Source organism: Megalobrama amblycephala, linkage group LG24, assembly GCF_018812025.1.
Source record: "Megalobrama amblycephala isolate DHTTF-2021 linkage group LG24, ASM1881202v1, whole genome shotgun sequence".
Classification (NCBI taxonomy): domain Eukaryota; kingdom Metazoa; phylum Chordata; class Actinopteri; order Cypriniformes; family Xenocyprididae; genus Megalobrama; species Megalobrama amblycephala.
The window spans coordinates 31,815,025-31,835,674 of record NC_063067.1 but is presented as its reverse complement, the minus strand read 5'-3'; the positions used below and the strand labels follow the sequence as shown (position 1 = coordinate 31,835,674).

At 36.2% G+C, this 20,650-nt stretch overlaps 1 protein-coding gene across 1 annotated transcript in view; it reads right to left on the bottom strand.

The window, feature by feature from the left end:
* The window catches only part of tns2a (tensin 2a), a 49,830-nt gene extending 29,403 nt beyond the window's left edge, over positions 1-20,427 (bottom strand). The window contains exons 1-3 of the mRNA XM_048179337.1: positions 20,407-20,427; positions 20,122-20,227; positions 16,565-16,602 (exon numbers count right to left, since the gene is read on the bottom strand). The gene's annotated coding sequence lies outside the window, so the exon portion shown is untranslated. The remainder of the gene's footprint in view (positions 1-16,564; positions 16,603-20,121; positions 20,228-20,406) is intronic.
* Between the last annotated feature and the right edge of the window lie 223 nt (positions 20,428-20,650).

Below are 20,650 nucleotides of genomic sequence, written 5' to 3'. Positions count from 1 at the left end.
CAAATGTGCATGCTTTTAAGCTAAAAGCCTATATGAAATGCCATAGAGGTAACATAATTGTTCAGACACTTTGCATCACAGAAATACATTATATTTTAAAGAATATAATAGAATACCATTATTTTAAATTGTAATAATATTTCACAGTATTGCTGTTTATGATGAGCTGAGACATTATTACAGAGGGTTTTTTCACAGCCTACCTGACTGAAAGGCCTCATTAATATGCAAGTCATTTCAGGTCATTATTATGTGATTCTTTTGTCTTCTCAGGTGTAAATGGCCCATTATTCATGCAGATTCACGCCTCCACGCATACTGTGTTTCTTGACAAAAAGTGTCTTACAAAAACTAAATCAATATATTGTTTTATATGAAGGAGTAGGCAGCATAATTTTTACATCATTCTGAAGCAAAAACTCTAGTCTACAACCTCCAATACCCAGAAGTCTTGTGAACACAGATTCAATATACTTTTGGCCTTATTTCAGTGACTTAAGTTTTTTGTTTTTTCAATAACCACGCATAAACGTTATTCCTTCAAAAATACAAACATGTACATACATGTTCCTCACATATTATTGTAGCCTAGTTTGTGCTGAATACAGTGTAATGACACTTTTGTCATTAATATGTTTATGAACAACTGAAAAAAGCACAAATGTCAGGGCATGTCAAAACTTCTCCAAGCTCCAAATCAGCCTCAGACTCCAGAGGGTTAACATTATAAATGTCTTTACTGTCACTTTTAAACACTTTAAACAGTAGTGCACATTAGTGTTTATTAGTGTTACTACTAAAAAATCATAATCAATTAATAGGGAATCTCCTTTAAACAGTGTAATATTTATATCTATTTAAACATTTATTATTATTATTTTATGACAGGGGTGGTTAACACTATAACCAGATTTGTATATTTTCTGAAGAAAATATGTGAATGGTATTTGCCCGCACAAAACCGCCACTGGGTGGTTGCCAGGGTGTTGCTATGCAGTCACTACTAAGGTATCCTAAATGTTTTTTTTTAGCATGTTACCACTGTAGGAGGTGGTTAGGTTATGTTAGGTTAGGTCTTGGTGGTTACTTGCAAGACCTCATCAAAAGAGCTCAAGTATAGATATGTGTGCCTTTGGGATATTTTCAGCCGTTTCATTGTCCAACAAACAAAAAAATATAACTCTTTTTGCTGAGAAAAGTAATATCACATCTCTCCCAGAATGAGATTTTAGGCATCAGTCATGTCCGTAGCGCAAATAGTGCTGGACGAGCTACACGCCACAGTTTAATACGCAGGATTAGGGGTTTGTTCAGATCCCCAAGTATGAGCAATAACCACTAATACGTGTAGTAACTATGCTATTTTGGTGGAAAATATGGTCACCATGGTAAATTTTTGTTGCCGCACAAGCATGATAGTTCCTTTTTTTCCTTGTGAATCCAAAATACTTCTCTCTTTCCTCTCGCTAATCTTTTTCCTCCTCTCCTCGCCAACACTCTTTTGTTTCTTCCTGTATGTAACCTTCTTTCTCTCCCTCCATCACTCGCTCTGACTTTCTTTCTCCTTATCCAATCCACACTTTCCGCTTTTCATTTTTCCCTCATTTAACAGAATGCCAATCCGCTCCACCTCCCTCAGACCGGCCGGCCTGCAGCCAGAACAAACTCAGAATTCCATCCGAAGGACCAAATCTTACGCACGACTCCTGCAGCAGCCTTTCATCCCGCTATTACTCTATTTATCCATTATTCTTTCTTCCCCAACCCCCTTTCCATGCTTTCCTCCCTCCGTCTGTCTCTGAAGTAACAGCAGGCCCCTGTTCTGTGCCCCTGTGTTCTGCAGCGAGCCCAGAGGAACACGTTCCCACGTGTAATGGGACGTTAAGGGTGAGGAGAGGTCCACGTGCCAAGTGTAATACCACAGCAGTAGGAGGGCTTTTTATGTGACAGGGATGTGTTTTGACTTTAAGGTGGCTCCACCGAATCAAAGCTCCAAACGAAACATGGCTGAGCTCATTACTGATGTCACGCTCAGAATAAGATACACTGTTTACAGTTAAACAGCAACTTTACACCGCCTATAGCATGTACATAAATATATGCACGGTATTGGCCAACGCTGTTCACGTTAGCAGAACGACACATATGTGTGATGCTGACGCAGGAGCCGGCCAATAATGAGCTGGTGTTCTGGCGTAGAAGCTGGAAGCACTGAACTGCGTCTACAATGTAAACAGTGTAGGAGACTGACAGGGGAGAGAAGAAACTGTTGAATAAAGAACTACTGTACCAGAAAGCTCATGGATTTCATCAAAAATACCTTAATTTGTGTTCCGAAGATGAGCGACATAAGGGTGAGTAATTAATGATGGAATTTTCATTTTTGGGTGAACTGATAGGGGGCAATTTTGGACACAGCCATGGACTTCTTTGTTTTCTGTTTCCATGGCTTCTAGAATGTTCTCATTTGTTGTCATAGCAACTCATTGTTTGATTGATTTGATTCACCTGTTCCTTAATACCTTTAGTTAATCTTTAGTAATTCAAACATAATGTTTTGTCTCTATTTTATTATTTTTAAATCGAGAAAGATGCGGGCAGTGGAATTTGCTGTTAATAATAGCCTATTACAGGTGTTATTTATTGCTATTACTTTTTGCTATTACTATTTTCTACAAAGATATTTAAAGGGGATCCTATAATGCCCCTTTCACAAGATGTAATAAAAGTCTCTGGTGTCTCCAGAATGTGTCTGTGAAGTTTCAGCTCAACAGATCATTTATTATAGCTTGTCAAATTTGCCTCTATTTGGGTGTGAGCAAAAATAAGCCGTTTTTGTGTGTGTCCCTTTAAATGCAAATGAGCTGCTGCTCCCGCCCCCTTTCCAGAAGAGGGCGGAGCTTTAACAGCTCAACAACAACAAAGCTGGAGAATCTCACGCAGCCAAAATGAGGATTGTCAGTAACGGTGTTCAGCCTTACATTGTTCAAACCGGAGTCGAACACTGATGGAGAGACTCAGGAAGAAGTTACAACTTTTAGAATGAAACTGGACGTTTCTGAATGGTTAGTGGATAAATTTATGTAGTTGCTGTGGAGTTGATTCAACTCATCCACTAGCATGTGTCCGTCATGTTCATCTTTTGTGTTGAATTGACCCTCGTTTGTGAAGCAGTTCCGGCGTAAAATGACGGCATGTCAACAACACTCTACTACAACAACTCTTCCTCTTCTCTAAAGCAGCCCAACATGGCCCCGCCCCCTTTGTTGTGTGTTCTCGGGGGCGGAGTTTATGTAAATTTTAGGGTTTGTGATGTCACCAACCCAGGAAGAAGCTTGTTGTAGTCCCTACCAGCCGTTTGTTGTAGTCCTTAAAAAGTGATTTCTGTAAAAGAAAATATCTCCCTTTGCATTGAACTTTGAGCAGTTTTAGCACAGAGTTTAACAGGATCTTATATTTTTTATCTTTATTTTTTTGGAGCTTGTGAGTGCTTTGCTTAGGCTCAGCATCTAGGAAGTTCCTGCTTCTGATTTCTCTGGACACAGACTTTGATACTGTCATCCCAGTAGCAGCTGCTCCATCCGCTCCGCACTCGTTTCCTGTTCGTAGAGGTGTAAGGCTTTTTTAAGAGTTCCTCGGAGGCAGAGAGGAAATGTTCTTTTTTGCTGTGTGTAAACGTGTGTGCTGGGGTCTGGAGATGTATGTAGAGATAAAAACGTTGGACAGAGAGAGGAGGTGCAGATCAGAGAAGGAACAAGGAGTCATACTGTAAGCAGGGCAGGAATATAAGAAGGGTGGAGATGAATACAAGAGCAGAGGAAATGGAGAAAGGAGGGGGAGAGAGATGGAGGGATGTCAGTGTGGTGAAGGAAGCGTGGGAGGAGAGCGAGGGTGGACGGTGGGCTCGGGTGTAAACAGTGTAATTATTGTGATTAGTCCGAGTAGAATGCAGGGGTCTCAGGAGGAGCAGCTCCTGTTACACACGTTCTTCACTGCTGACTAACAGAAAGAGCCCTCAATAGTGAGTGTACATCTCAGGACACGTCAAGAATATGTCCAGGTCATTAAAAAAGTGATAAATTATATGGACCATCAAGATCTTTTTGCATCGTGTTTTCTTTTTGTTTTTAATAAAGGACCATTCCCATTACTGTAATGCAAACAAATGTGAAAAAACTGATATATTAGTTTAAATCAAATGGATCATTATGAATGTAATTATGAGTATTGAACAATCTTCAGTTCATGCTGATTTTTTTTTAAAAATTGTATATTAATGTAAAAAAAAAAAAACAATTTACAGTAATGAGAATCAAAATATCTTGACCCATTGACGAGAAGAATAATAGTTTAATTGTGAAAAAAAAAGTCAAAATGGGAAAAAAGTCTGGACAAATAATATTAAAAATAACAATAATTTATAACTATAATAATATAGATATAAATAATAGAATAAAATATCTTGAAAATAAATAATAATAATTATTATTATTATCATTAATTTATAACAACAGGGTAATTTATATAATATTAATAATAATAATAATAATTATTATTATTATTATTATTATTATTATTATTGAAACAAAATATCTGTGAAAAAAATTATTATTATAATTATTTGTTGTTGTTGTTATTTATATATATATATATATATATATATATATATATATTGTTATCATTGAAAATAAAGATATAAATAACAGAATAAAATATCTTGAAAATAAATAATAATAATAATTATTATTATTATCATTAATTTATAAAAACAGTGTAATTTATATAATATTAATAATAATAATAATAATTATTATTATTATTGAAAATAATTGAAACAAAATATCTGTGAAAAATTATTATTATAATTATTATTGTTGTTGTTATATATATATATATATATATATATATATATATATATATATATATATATATATATATATATATATATATATATCATTGAAAATAAACATATAGAAAATAAATAGATTATTATTATTAGTTTATAACAATAACATGATTATTTATTTATTACCATTATTATTATTAATTTAAAACAAAAACAGGGTCATTTATATAATAATAATATAATAATAGTGTATATATAATAATAGTAATAATAATATGGTTGTTATTGAAAATAAACATGTGGAAAATAAAATAATAATTATTATTAATTTGTAACAACAACATCACAATTATTATTATTATTATTATTATTGAAAATAAATATGTGAAAATGTAATAATAACCATAATAATAAATTATTATTATTATTAGACATTATAAGACAATTAAGACATCACTCACATATTCATAAAAAAAAAATATTATTATTATTATTATTATTATTATCATCAATAATATTTTTTATGAATATGTGAGTGATGTCTTAATTATCTGTAAAGGAGCATCAGAGTAAAGGCTGCCATGATCTATGCCCAACAAAATGCAGTCAAGACAGACATATACTGACAGATGGGCAGGAATAACTGCATTCAGACAAAACGCCTTTCTAGATTATATATATAGAAGCACCTAAATAACTTAAATTGCTAAAAAGGTCACATACAAGTGTATTTCAACGAAACCAAAACATTAGCATGACATGTGCATGTCCTCTGACAGCACTGTCTAATGCATCTCCTTATTTCTCTGTGATTTTGTGCATTAACAAGCCTCGAGCAGCTGTGTGCGTGTTCCCACGGGAGAGGCTGGGAATACACAGAGGTCGGCTTTCACACACAATGTAATTACATCTTTTTATTTGGATTGATTCCTTACATGGAGATATATAGCTGAGATAGGCCTACTCTCCAAACTCCAGCAGACAAGATGTATACACAAACCAGACTGAGCTGTAATCATCTTCTAATTAACTTTCTTTAGTCTCACTAATAGGAGTTTCAGTATTAGATCACCCCTTCTATTGTCTTATTGCCAAACTAAACAGGAATCACAGATCTCCAGAGTGAAGCAGCCAATCAAAAAGGAAAGATATGAATAAACAGAAGTAAATACGTTCCCTCTGAATAGAAATAAAACTAAACAATTAACAGAATACAATCAGCCGATTTGAGCTATGGGTAGTTTTTCTGATCTCATGTGTTTATACAATCCTTTATGCATGCTATAAATACAAAGACATGGACATATGGAAGAATGCACTGGAGTTATGGGCATCTTTCATCAGTTATGCATATGGATATAGTTTCATGGTGGCAATTACACTGATGACAAAATGCAATGGGAAACTCATGCCAACAAGAATAAGAAACAGATTTTATCTAAAACATTTTTGAGGAGAAAAAGAGCAGAGAAAATGCAATGCAATATGCTTTTTTGTGTCCTATTTATTCTTCTTTTTTAAAAAAAAAAAAATAATAATAAGGCAATTAATTAATTAAAAGTGCCCCTATTATGCTTTTTTGGGCTATACTTAATTTAAGGTATCCCTGTTATAGTGTAACTATACATTTAAGTAACAAGTAATATTAATTAACATGCACCTACTATATAATTAGGGCTGATTTGGTTTAAAGTTAGTTGTATTTATGCATAATTTACTGTTATTACTACAGTACATGTAAGTACATGTGTAAAATAAAGTGCACTGTAAAATAAAATGTTACCCTTTTTTGGATATTACCTTTAATGCAGTGTGTAATATATTTGTTTGTGAATGTAAAAGGTCTGCAAAGTTTCAAAGATCAAAGTGCATGATAAATTCAGTTATTATCTCCCAGAAAGAACTAATTCTGAACTGTCTAAAACGAGTCGTCAGTAATTCCACTCTCACTTCCTGCACAAACCTACGTAACAATGTAACTAATTTGCATAATTCCTCCTATGGTCTTCATTGGCTGATCTCGAACAATGTCTGACCCGCTGTCAAACGTGTCTATCTATCTATCAATCAAACTAAATCTATCTATCTATCTATCTATCTATCTATCTATCTATCTATCTATCTATCTATCTATCATAGCAACCAACCAGTACCCAAGCAACCACCTTGAACACCATGGCAACAGCACAGCAACCACACAGAGCACCCTAGCAACCGCATGCAACCACCCAGAACAGCATAGCAACCTCCTAGAATATCCTAGACTTTAAGAGTTTGCTTTGCAACTGTTGTCGACATGTCGAGAAGACACAGCAACCCCCAGATTTTCTGCGCTGCAAAAGCAAATCCATAGCAACACCTTAGCAACCACCTGCATGAACTTCAACCACCCAGAGTAAAGGATGAAGAATCGGGTTTGATACAGTAAAACCAATGCCATAGTTAATGTTCGCATCACTGTGTATCAACTGTGCACTGGCAAGGATGTATCAAAATCTGCTCTGCATCAGAACATGAGACATGGGGGTTGGTTTATATTGTCAAGCAGCCTTTGGAGTATCCATTGGTAGCTGGCAAACTCCCTAGCAACCAAACAGTACCCTAGAACCGTTTTGCAAAATCTATATCTCTGTATACATGTAGGCATTTCGTTTCCTACATGCACTGTAAGTGGTGGACCAATCACAACAGACCATCTGTGGCACTACAATCATCTATCTATCTATCTATCTAATAAAACTTAAACTTTCAAACTTCAAACTTTTAAAACTCCTTCAAACTTTCTGACCGCTTTTTCAGCCAACTTAAAGTTTGTCTTCAAACTTTTTTACTAGATGTAGCTGAGACTGGAAGAGTTTGGTTCGTGTTGTCGAATGTCAAAAACGCATTTCCAATCCATTTTGCATGAACTTCCAAAGGATGAGGAATCGGGTTTGATACAGTAAAACCAATGCCATAGTTACTGTTGTTCACTGTGTATCAACCTGAGGATGATCAGAGCTGAAATTCAGATTTGGTAATCATTTCGTTTCCTACATATGTAAGCGGTGGACCAATCACAACAGACTGACCAATCAGAGCAGAGTACACTAAAAAAAAAAAAAAAAAATGCTGGGTTGTTTCAACCCATGTTTGGTTCAAATATGGACAAACCCAACCGTTAAAGGTGCCCTAGAATCAGAATTTGAATTTACCTCGGCATAGTTGAATAACAAGAGTTCAGTACATGGAAAAGACATACATTGAGTTTCAAACCCCATTGTTTCCTCCTTCTTATGTAAATCTCATTTGTTTAAAAGACTTCCGGAAAACACTCGGATCTCAACATAACACCGACTGTTACGTAACAGTCGGGATCATTAATATGTATGACCCCAATATTTGCATAATGCCAGCCCATTCGACGCATTAGACAAGGAAAGGCAGTATTAACGGCTGGATCTGTGCACAGACAAGGTAAGCCAGCAAGAACAACAGCGAAAAATGGCAGATGGAGCAATAATAACTGACATGATCCATGATAACATGATATTTTTAGTGATATTTGTAAATTGTCTTTCTAAATGTTTCGTTAGCACGTTGCTAATGTACTGTTAAATGTGGTTAAAGTTACCATCGTTTCTTACTGTATTCACGGAGACAAGAGTCGTTGCTATTTTCATTTTTTAAACACTTGCAGTCTGTATAATTCATAAACACAACTTCATTCTTTATAAATCTCTCCAACAGTGTGTAATGTTAGCTTTAGCCACAGAGCATAGCCTCAAACTCACACAGAATCAAACGTAACCATCTAAATAAATATTTTACTCACATAATTCGAAGCATGCATACAGCGTGCATGACGAACATCTTGTAAAGATCCATTTGAGGGTTATATTAGCTGTGTGAACTTTGTAAATGCACTGTAATATAGTCGACAGCTCGTGTGGCAGATAGAGCGCATCTCTTAAAGGGGCCGTGCTGAAAAAATCAGTGCATAGTTAATGATGCCCCAAAATAGGCAGCTAAAAAAATTAATTAAAAAAATCTATGGGGTATTTTGAGCTGAAACTTCACAGACACATTCAGGGGACACCTAGGACTTATATTACATCTTGTAAAAAAACAATCTAGGGCACCTTTAATAACTGTTAGCTGGGTTGTTGGGTTTGTCCATATTTCTACAGGAAAGGAGGGGTTAAAAAAAATGTGTTTTTGGCCATGGATGGATGTAAACCTATTGAAGCAGACCCCTAAAACAAAATTAGGAACTTTTAGAAGAGCATAAAAACTGTAATGAGAGTCTGAAGTATGCAATTTTGTGACAAAAACAAATTGCATGGAAATGACACAGGCTTAAAAAAATGTGTTTAACTCAATGTCAGCTAGAAGTTTGCTTAATGAATCATCAGCTTAATCGCATCTGCCAACACAGCAGCAGCAGCTTCAGGTCAACCTTTGCTCTTCATTTTGCTACTGGGATCACGTTCCAGTTCTTCAATAGAGAAGTAGAACGTCAAACGTGAGTCTCGCAATTGGAGGACAGAAAAGAACATGTTTTTATATTTTTACAGCTTAAATGGCATGACACAGCATCCCAGACTGCAGCAGCAGTTGATACTATCATGGTTTTATACCCTGTTAGTTCTGTTAGTGTAGGTTTTTGGCATATCCCTCTCTTCGTTACCCAACATTAGGAGTCGGATGTAATCCAGACCTCTGAGTCAGAGCGCCAACCTCTAAATGATGCAAAACGAAACTAGCACTGCTTTGGACAAAGCTGAGACACACACAGTTAGAATCAAATACACACACACTGGCCTGGGGGAAGCTTGGGAAACACATGGCATTGATGAGCTTATAAAGAGGGGTGATGAAGTGAAAGATTTACTGGAAGAGCCCACCCATTCACTTCCCTCATTTATATCAGTTCATATCCCACTTCAGCCACCCAGTACCATGACCGTCGTAAGAGGAAATAGGATCATTTTCCCCTTGAAAAGTGGCAGAAATGATTCTTCCTCCATCTGACGGGCTACTCTGCCATCTATTCCTCTTTTTTTCCCCCTCTCTGGCCCTCTAAATCTCTTTTTCCCCTCCTTCTACATCTCTTTTTCTCCATGGACTGAATTTTCCACTCTGGCACATAGATAAGACCCTACCGCTCACAGGATGTGTGGAAAACACAAAAATACAACTGAGTTTAACTTTAAAGTACATTTTAAATCAGTGTTTTAAGAACTTTTGTCATGCTTTAAAGAAGTGCACTTATTTTGATGTGTTGACTAAGATATTAAAGCACGAGTATGTGATTATTTTAACTGTAGTGTTATTTGACATTACATTTAAAGTTTAATATATTTTAAAATGTACTAAATTTCAACTTTGTGTAATTACAAATATATTCAAATACAAGTTTCATAAGAAATTACATTTTATTTTACCATAAATGCTTGTCAGTACATTCGGTAACGTATCGGTTACTGATGTAACCCTCATTCCCTGAAGGAAGGAATGGAGACCAATGATTGATACTGACATATTGGGGTCTCACTTGGGAGCCCAATCACCTTTGAGTGGTAACAAAATGAGCCAATGGATATTGCCCAGTGAGATTTGCATGCTGAGACTCTCTTCCCCGGACATACAGGTATGTAAGGCCGGCTTGCACTCACTCATTCATTTTTTTCTGGGGAGCTGAGACAGGGATCCGGGCCATTCAGCACTGTGGCAGGAGGGATGTAACATCTCCATTCACTCCTTTAGGGAACGAGGGTAACCAAGACATTCCCAGTCAGTCAGTCACATTCAACGTTACAGTGATACTGACGTATTGGGGTCCCTATGGAAAGTGCCACAGACCCTGAACTGTGTTGGAGACGCAGATGCTGGCAAGCGTGCCCTTTTTGCAACTGGCCTCACACAGTCGTAACCTACTCAGCGCCCCATGTAAGCCCAAGGAAAAATAGTCCTCCAAGGGGATGGAAGGGACAGGGCTTACCCTGAAGACGGTCGTAGCCGCTGTTCATCACACGTGATGTTTCACAGGAAGAGTGTTTCCTATATTTTTCAGAAGCGTGCCTCGGCCAATAGAGAGGGATGCTACGGAGGCCACACCTTGTCGATACCAAGGTAACGTGTGGTAGATACACATACGGACTGACCCGTGGAGCAGTGCTACATGTGGAAGATCTCTGCGGTAGGTCCTGCCTATATAGCCAGGTACTGAGACTCAAACCCGCGACATTCGGGTTACAAGTCTGACTCTCTAACCATTAGGCCACAACTGCCCCTAGAATTATGCTAAAATGTACAAAAGTAGGCACACTAGATTTTGAAACAGAGTCCTTTTGACACGTGTTAGACTTTACAACACTTTATAACATGCTTCACAGGCGTGATCTGAACATGACAATGTCAACAGTAAAGGTGCAGTATGTAATATTTTCTGTCCGCTAGAGGTCGCTAGAGGCCTGTTCAAAACAAAGGCGTAGCTTAATGACGGCAAGTTTGAGTGCGGAATCTTGGGACATGTGGTCTTCACCTCACAGCCGGTGGAAAAGAATTGGGATAGGACTCGGGAAGAAATCATGTTCATGGATGCGATTATTAACGTTACTGTAGTATGAAGCAGAGCAGGAGCAAGTGTTGTGGAGCTGAACGAGGAGCTGGAGCGATTGATCAACACACGCCTCACGAGCAGCGGGACTTTTATTATGACACAGTCGCCGGCGCCGCTTCCGCAGCTCTGTTTATCATATTAGATACATTTGAGAGTGTTGAAAATGATGTTATAACGTTACTCTGTGCGTTCGCTCGGCGGCTGCTGTGAGACACTGTTACACACTGCAGTAAGATAGATCAATTTTACAATATCATATTAAATGCTGGATGGCTTGTGTTGATAAATGGCATGCAATTCATTTTAAAACGTATTGTATGATGGAGAAAATGCTGTATTACTGTTACTGAAAATAAAGCTGCATCTGATTATGCTATGTTAGCTACTTCACAAAATAGTGTTTTTCTCTGAGGCATGGTAAAGCATGGTACTCGCAAAAGATCAAGAAAATTAGATTTAAACAATAAGACTAAACGTGTTGAGCTATAACCCAAACATTTGTTCTCTTATCTAATAAAACATGTAATATATTAAAGCGTCTTTGGTGTTTTCATGGTTTCTACAAAATGAAATCCAGGGTAACGCGGGTATGACGCCATTGACAGGCGACTCCTCACACGTCCCGGATCCTTGGGTAAAATTGCAATTTTCTCACGATTTACAAATAGTTGCAAACATTTGGGATATTGTAAGTACTCAAGTGAACAAAATATATAACTCTGGCCTAGTGGTTTTTGGATATATTACTGCAAAATTCTTACATATTGCACCTTTAAGTCAGTTATGCAAACTGGGACTCTTGAGCTGTGATCTGTCATGCAGTCAATTTGGCTCACTAACAGCTATACGCTTGAACTTCAATGCTAAAAGCAAGTTAAATATGAGTCAATCGCTTGTTAGTGGGCTGGAGGTTATTTCCTGTGGTTTAAGGTTGTAGACGAGGGTGTATCACGCCAGACAGACACACAAACAAAGCGAGCAGTACTGACAATAATTCACTTTCATCTCTGTTTTCAGGAAATGCATTTCGGGAAAAAAGAACTGGGGTTTTCCATGTAAGTGGGTAAAAAAAAAAAAAAAAAAAAACATTAACAGACCAGTGAGGTCTGAGACTTTTAGTCACCGTCACTGTAGGCTACACTAGTGGTGGTTTAACTATGTTTATTGGTTACAGACCAGACACAGCCTACTCATCTCTACTCTACTCTACATTTCACCCAAACAATGATGGATATAAATAGAATTTATCTTAAACTCAAAAGAGCAATGAGTCAGTCCTGATGAACACCGTCTGCTCCCAGATGTTGTCCTGGGGAAGGCTGGGATATTTATATTAGTTGGTAGATTATTGGTTGTGGGTTTTAAACATCAAAAATTTCACTTAAAACAGACAACTATATTTATTATATTAAATATGCTATCTAGAATAAATACTAATAATAAATTATAAAATGCATTTTTTTATCTTTGTATTATTTTTATTTAGGATTACTTAACTGTTTCTCCTACTATATTAGTCAGGTCATGTGTCACTATATATTAGCCAGACTGAAACTTGTGATGTTATTTAATTTGTTCTGGTGGCTTAATGTGAGGAATATTTCACTGAAGTGTCATTTCAACTTCTGAACAAAAACAAAAAAAGCATCATAAAGGCCTGTTAACACCAAGACTGATAACTATAATGATGACTACATTAGCGTCCCCACCAGCGGGCGATATCAGTCTGTTTATTCTAAGCACGCACTGGAATTAAGTAGTCTGGCCCTTTAAATGATCTTTAAAGTCAGGATCAGCTGGAAAAAATGCGTTCTGAAAGTGATTGCAATGATATCGTTTCTCTGTGTTGGTATCGTTACAGTTGTGGTGTGAACTCTGCTATTTTTTTACATTTAGAATGATTTTTAGAACTATATCTACAGTTATTGTCCTTAGTGTGAACAGGCCTTTAGGCATCATAGATTATAATTCATATCATAGATGAATGTCATTTTTTTACTGAAGTGCTGTTAGAAGATGCTTGAGTCATGACTGAATATTCATAAAGAAACAAAAACGGCTGGTTGGTGGACGACCACCCTGACCAGCTCCTACATGACACCCAAGCAACAAACTACTTTATTGCCATTAACAGGTAAAACATGGCCAGGCATCGCATCTCAAACTGTCATCACATTTTACTTCATAAGGAACTCTATAAGGACTTCTGCAACTCCAACTATTGGAGTTTAATAACTCCCCAATGACTTCTGAAGTTAACTAGCCATTTGTGTCAGAGAGTGCTTCCTCTATAAAGGATCTGGCTCCTTTCCAATTCCCTATGGTCCACATATCTGTATTTCTAAAAGAGCTTTTAACATATGGACATTCCCATTCAATTCACAGATGAAGCCATCTAAAAGTGTGCAGCTCCAAATCTGTGTAAAATCCCATAAGGCCAGTGCAATGAGGAGGTGAATAAAAAACCATTCACGTATAATAATGGGACAGAGCCCAGGGAGGGGACGAAAGCTTAAGAGAGCAGCATGAAACAGCTGAATGGTGTTAGAGTGGATTTTCTATATTAAAGAGCAGAGGAGAAGGGCTTACGTTGATTTCTGCTGTGCCGAATAAAACATCTGCAGGTTATACTTTTGAAATGAAGTACTGTTTAGGGTCAAATACAGTGTGTAATCATTTAAAAAGTGAGATTTGAGGTTTGCGTTGCGGGAGTGATCACTGTTTTGATTTCTGAGTCTACGCTGAATAACGTTTTATAATATGGAGCAAGAGTTTGTCGAACCCATGACTTGGGCCGTTGCCATGGTTTTCTGACTTATTAGAGGGCTTAAGTGTACTTGAAATTTGTCTTTGTTCTGTCTTGCGAGGTGCTAAGAGAGGGAAGGCTGGTTGACGCTAGAGGGCCGATAAGGTATTAAGTTGTGGTCTCTAGGGTGGACACTCCCTACTAGGACAAAGATGATGACTATCACACTGAGGGTCCTGAATGGCCATGACTGGTACATGAACAGGCACCCGGATGTCTAAAGAAGAGTGAGTATGCATGAATCATGACACAGTCATCACTATTCAGCACAAACAAATCCACACAGGATACAGAATTAACACTTGTCAAGCACAAAACGAGAGCAAAACATGGATCATGCAATCTGTCTTCTAACAACTTTTACCTCAATAGAAAAAACAATATCAGAAGTTTATCCAGGATAACAGTTCTGTTTTTCCTCCAGAACTCGCAAAACGTTTGGAGTCAGTAAGATTTTTTTAAGTTTTGCCTCTTTGTCGCCATCTCTGTTTGAAACCTGCAACTGCAGTTATTTGTGGAATTATCATCTTTACGTGGGTTGTGCATCGGCGCGACTCCTCAGCGGATGAATTGAATTGAATACTGTACTTCAGAATCACAGATTGTAGTCTTGAAGTATGACCAAAGTAAGAATTTTCACCGGAAAATGAACAAGTAAGTAACATGTCTGCCACTTTTGTTCTGACAGACTGAGAAAAAAGCATTACAATAATTGCGCTTCCAATGGTGATTAAATCTTAACGATCGCGTAGCTCGGATCATATATTATTGTTATACTTTGTTCTGAAGTTGTTAATGTTAACAACATTAGCATTGCGTGACTATGTGTATTTAGTGTGTATTAGCGTTACCTGTAGATTTCAATTTCTGTAGCCTCTCCACAGTTTGAAGTCTTTTGCTTTTGACTACGGGTGAATCTCCAGTTGTCACTGATGATTGTCATTTGGACCTTTCTGGATTACAATCCGCCATCAAAATGATAAGTTTAATTATTCCAGCTGCTGTGAGAAAAGGCTATAAATGATCCGCCACCCTCATATGTGATATAGCCTACTAGCTGGGACTCAGTCTTCATGTTTACAGACGTGACGTAATGACGCACAGAGGAACGGTGGCATGCTCGAATTTCTCCTGGAAACCCACCAGTACCGATTTTATTATAAAACATTATTACAAGCTTACCGTTGTGAATCGGGCTAAAGTAAGGAGATAGTTTTGAACACTGGCTGGTTATGTACTTGCTCAAAAAAATGTTGGGATCATTTTTTAACCCAAAAAAGTTACGGGCTGCAGCTTTAAGGAATATTTTATTCAGCAAGGCTGCATTAAATTGATCAAAAGTGACATTTTTATGTTACAAAAGATTTTTATTTTAAACAAATGCTGTTTCTATTTTTTTTAAAGAATCCTGAAAAAATGCATCAGTTTCCACAAAAGTATGAAGCAGCACAACCATTTTCAGCATTGATAATAATCAGTTTCATGAGCATCAAATCATCATATTAGAATGATTTCTGAAGGATCATGTGACACTGAAGACTGGAGTAATGATGCTGAAAATTCAGCTTTGACATCACCTCAATAAATTACATTTTAAAATACATTAGAAAAGATTGTTTCCAAAAAAACCCTTATATTTATGGCAGGCCAGTTTTCTCAAAAAGAAACTTTGCCTGGTAAAAAGTACGTTTGAACTCTGATTCCACATAATCATTGAAATACATCCATTGCACATAATCATTTAACCTAGTAATTACAGCAACTCACACCTGAAAATGATCCTATTGAGTCAGTGTCATAAAGAGCGTTTCAGTGGGTTTGGCGATTTGCTGATTGAATAACCATGTGGCATGTTAAACCACTCACTGTTTCTTTGCACATTAAACTTTTGCCAGTGCCAAAGAGTGACGAATAGAGTTATATAAAACTGGGTATCACAGTAGTTACTCTATACAATGTCAGTAACTGTGAATAAAGCAAATAGCTTTACAGCGTGGCTTGGGACTCTAGATCCCAGGGTGCTCCTCTGGAGAGGTGCCTGATTTGGGTGTGCCAGCGCTGGCATCCATTGGCCTTATCAATGAGTCTTTCACTGCGGCTGTGTGGTGCTGGGGTGCGGCTGCCAACACTGCCGCCCCAACACAGGGAAGCCTTCAGTGCAGGAAACACAGCGAGAGAGAGAGAGAGATCTCGCCTTTAACTACATAAACTCCCATTTTATACGCCCAAGTTAATCTGAAGAGGGAGTGAAAGAGACATTGATAAACACATTATGAACTTGAGAGAAATAAGAAAAAAAATGTCTTACCTTGGCTTCGCATTTCTTATGAGTGGCTGTTTTGCAGACTGTGGGTGGTAAAGAGAGAGATGTGTTAGGAAGGAATACTGGGTTTGATGTACTTTCATTGGACAGCAGTGGCGTACCGAGAATCTTAGGGAACCCCCCCGCTGAACCATGAGATGTGACATCTATAGGAGTTTGGATCAGGGACCTTCATCTAAAATCTTTTTTCTTCTGATTATTAATAATGGCAATAAAAAGTTTAGAAAAAACACTTTAAAACACATTATGGGTCTAGGGGGGTCCATGGAACTGTTATTTCAGTATTATGTATATACTATTATAGTATAATATAGTTTATATAATTTATAATTTATTATACTGTTATAGTATTTTAGTCATTTTGTTATGTGCTCTCATTTTGATTATTTTTTAAAAATATTTCTATATAGCTTTAATTTGTTTACATTTTTATGTTGAAGGTTTTTTATTTCATATGCTAACTCTTTTATTTTTAATTATTTCTTAATAATTTTAGTATTAGTTTTAGCTAATAACATCACTAGCATGGAAAGATTTTTACAAAAAGTTTAACTTAAAGTTAAAGTTACTTAAATTTAACTGTAAAACTGTAACATGATTAAGTGTGAAAAGTGCTGTAAAAATAAATATTAGTTGTTAATGTCTCTTCAGTTTTATACTTTAATATGGAAGCTTGTTTCTGCCACTGAATAAAAAAAGGTAATTGCGACTTTTATCTCACAATTCTGACTTCTTTTTTCAGAATTGTGAGATATAAACTAAAAATTGCGAGAAATAGTCAGAATTGCAAGATGTAAACTCACTATTGCAAGTTATAATGTAAGAATTGCAAGATATAAACTAAAAATTGCAAGAAATAGTCAGAATTGCAAGATGTAAACTGACAATTGCGAGTTATAAAGTCAGAATTGCGAGATATAAACTAAAAATTGCGAGAAATAGTCAGAATTGCGAGATGTAAACTCACAATTGCGAGTTATAAAGTCAGAATTGCGAGATATAAACTAAAAATTGCGAGAAATAGTCAGAATTGCGAGATGTAAACTCACAATTGCGAGTTATAAAGTCAGAATTGAGAGTTATAAACTAAAAATTGCAAGAAATAGTCAGAATTGCAAGATGTAAACTAAAAATTGCAAGAAATAGTCAGAATTGCAAGATGTAAACTCACAACTGCAAGTTATAAAGTCAGAATTGCGAGATATAAACTAAAAATTGCGAGAAATAGTCAGAATTGCGAGATGTAAACTCACAATTGCGAGTTATAAAGTCAGAATTGCGAGATATAAACTAAAAATTGCGAGAAATAGTCAGAATTGCGAGATGTAAACTCACAACTGCAAGTTATAAAGTCAGAATTGCGAGATATAAACTAAAAATTGCGAGAAATAGTCAGAATTGCGAGATGTAAACTCACAATTGCGAGTTATAAAGTCAGAATTGCGAGATATAAACTAAAAATTGCGAGAAATAGTCAGAATTGCGAGATGTAAACTCACAACTGCGAGTTATAAAGTCAGAATTGCGAGATATAAACTAAAAATTGCGAGAAATAGTCAGAATTGCGAGATATAAACTAAAAATTGCGAGAAATAGTCAGAATTGCGAGATGTAAACTCACAACTGCAAGTTATAAAGTCAGAATTGCGAGATATAAACTAAAAATTGCGAGAAATAGTCAGAATTGCGAGATGTAAACTCACAATTGCGAGTTATAAAGTCAGAATTGAGAGTTATAAACTAAAAATTGCAAGAAATAGTCAGAATTGCAAGATGTAAACTAAAAATTGCAAGAAATAGTCAGAATTGCAAGATGTAAACTCACAACTGCAAGTTATAAAGTCAGAATTGCGAGATATAAACTAAAAATTGCGAGAAATAGTCAGAATTGCGAGATGTAAACTCACAATTGCGAGTTATAAAGTCAGAATTGCGAGATATAAACTAAAAATTGCAAGAAATAGTCAGAATTGCAAGATGTAAACTAAAAATTGCGAGAAATAGTCAGAATTGCGAGATGTAAACTCACAACTGCAAGTTATAAAGTCAGAATTGCGAGATATAAACTAAAAATTGCGAGAAATAGTCAGAATTGCGAGATGTAAACTCACAATTGCGAGTTATAAAGTCAGAATTGAGAGTTATAAACTAAAAATTGCAAGGAATAGTCAGAATTGCAAGATGTAAACTAAAAATTGCGAGAAATAGTCAGAATTGCGAGATGTAAACTCACAACTGCAAGTTATAAAGTCAGAATTGCGAGATATAAACTAAAAATTGCGAGAAATAGTCAGAATTGCGAGATGTAAACTCACAATTGCGAGTTATAAAGTCAGAATTGAGAGTTATAAACTAAAAATTGCAAGAAATAGTCAGAATTGCAAGATGTAAACTAAAAATTGCAAGAAATAGTCAGAATTGCAAGATGTAAACTCACAACTGCAAGTTATAAAGTCAGAATTGCGAGATATAAACTAAAAATTGCGAGAAATAGTCAGAATTGCGAGATGTAAACTCACAACTGCAAGTTATAAAGTCAGAATTGCGAGATATAAACTAAAAATTGCGAGAAATAGTCAGAATTGCGAGATGTAAACTCACAATTGCGAGTTATAAAGTCAGAATTGAGAGTTATAAACTAAAAATTGCAAGAAATAGTCAGAATTGCAAGATGTAAACTAAAAATTGCGAGAAATAGTCAGAATTGCGAGATGTAAACTCACAACTGCAAGTTATAAAGTCAGAATTGCGAGATATAAACTAAAAATTGCGAGAAATAGTCAGAATTGCGAGATGTAAACTCACAATTGCGAGTTATAAAGTCAGAATTGAGAGTTATAAACTAAAAATTGCAAGAAATAGTCAGAATTGCAAGATGTAAACTAAAAATTGCAAGAAATAGTCAGAATTGCAAGATGTAAACTCACAACTGCAAGTTATAAAGTCAGAATTGAGAGTTATAATGTAAGAATTGCAAGATATAAACTAAAAATTGCGAGAAATAGTCAGAATTGCAAGATATAAACTAAAAATTGCGAGAAATAGTCAGAATTGCGAGATGTAAACTTACAATTGCGAGTTATAAAGTCAGAATTGAGAGATATAAACTAAAAATTGCGAGATGTAAACTCACAATTGCTAGAAATAAAGTCAGAATTGCGACTTGAAATTCTGCCTTTTTTCTCACAATTCTGACTTTATATCACGTGATTCTGACTTTATAACTCGCAATTTGTGAGATAAAAGTCGCAGTTACCTTTGTTATTTTTTATTCAGTGGCAGAAACAAGCTTCCATAATTTAAAAATACTTAGTATTAAACATTTTCAAGATAATATTTAACTTCATAATTTGCTTTTTCTTCCATATGGTAATATTAAAAATAATTTTTTTTTATTTAAGTTCTCCTTATAATAACATGCTTCTTTTCAGCATAAATTGTGAGACAAAAATACATCTTTTTATATATGAAAATGTCACAAGGAAAGCATATCTGGTGTCCTTGGCATCAAAACCTTGCAATAATGGTCAGATGTCACTCACCTCGACAAAAAGAGCCCAAACTGTCCACGCTCTGCCTGCACACCCCACACTGGCGCTTCTTTTTGAAGGTCTTCTCTTTAAAGACGTGGGGCTCGCCCTTCCCCGCCTGGAAAACACAAACACAACATTTAAAAAAAAAAAGAAGTCTTTTTTGACCCTCAACTCAAGCTTTTCTTTCAGTCACCTTCTGAAATCCTTTATTTTTTGTCATTAGTTCACTATTTCTGCAAATAAATCTCTTGCGTTCTGCTCTGCCATTGCTTCCGTATGACTCCCCTCACTGACCTGAACTCTCCTGTGGATGTCAGGCCTCTGTCTCTCTTTCCTTGTACAGCAGCTCATCTTTCAATGCTGAGAACAAAGACAAAAAACCCGACAAAACCTTTTATCTGAAAGTGACGCATCTTGCGGTGAGAAATTTGTTTAAAAACGCTCTACGTAACAATCCCACTGTGTAGCGCGTGACTATAAAATGCCTCACGCCCACATGCCCTCCTCAAATGCCAATATGTATGTTAACACTTCTGAT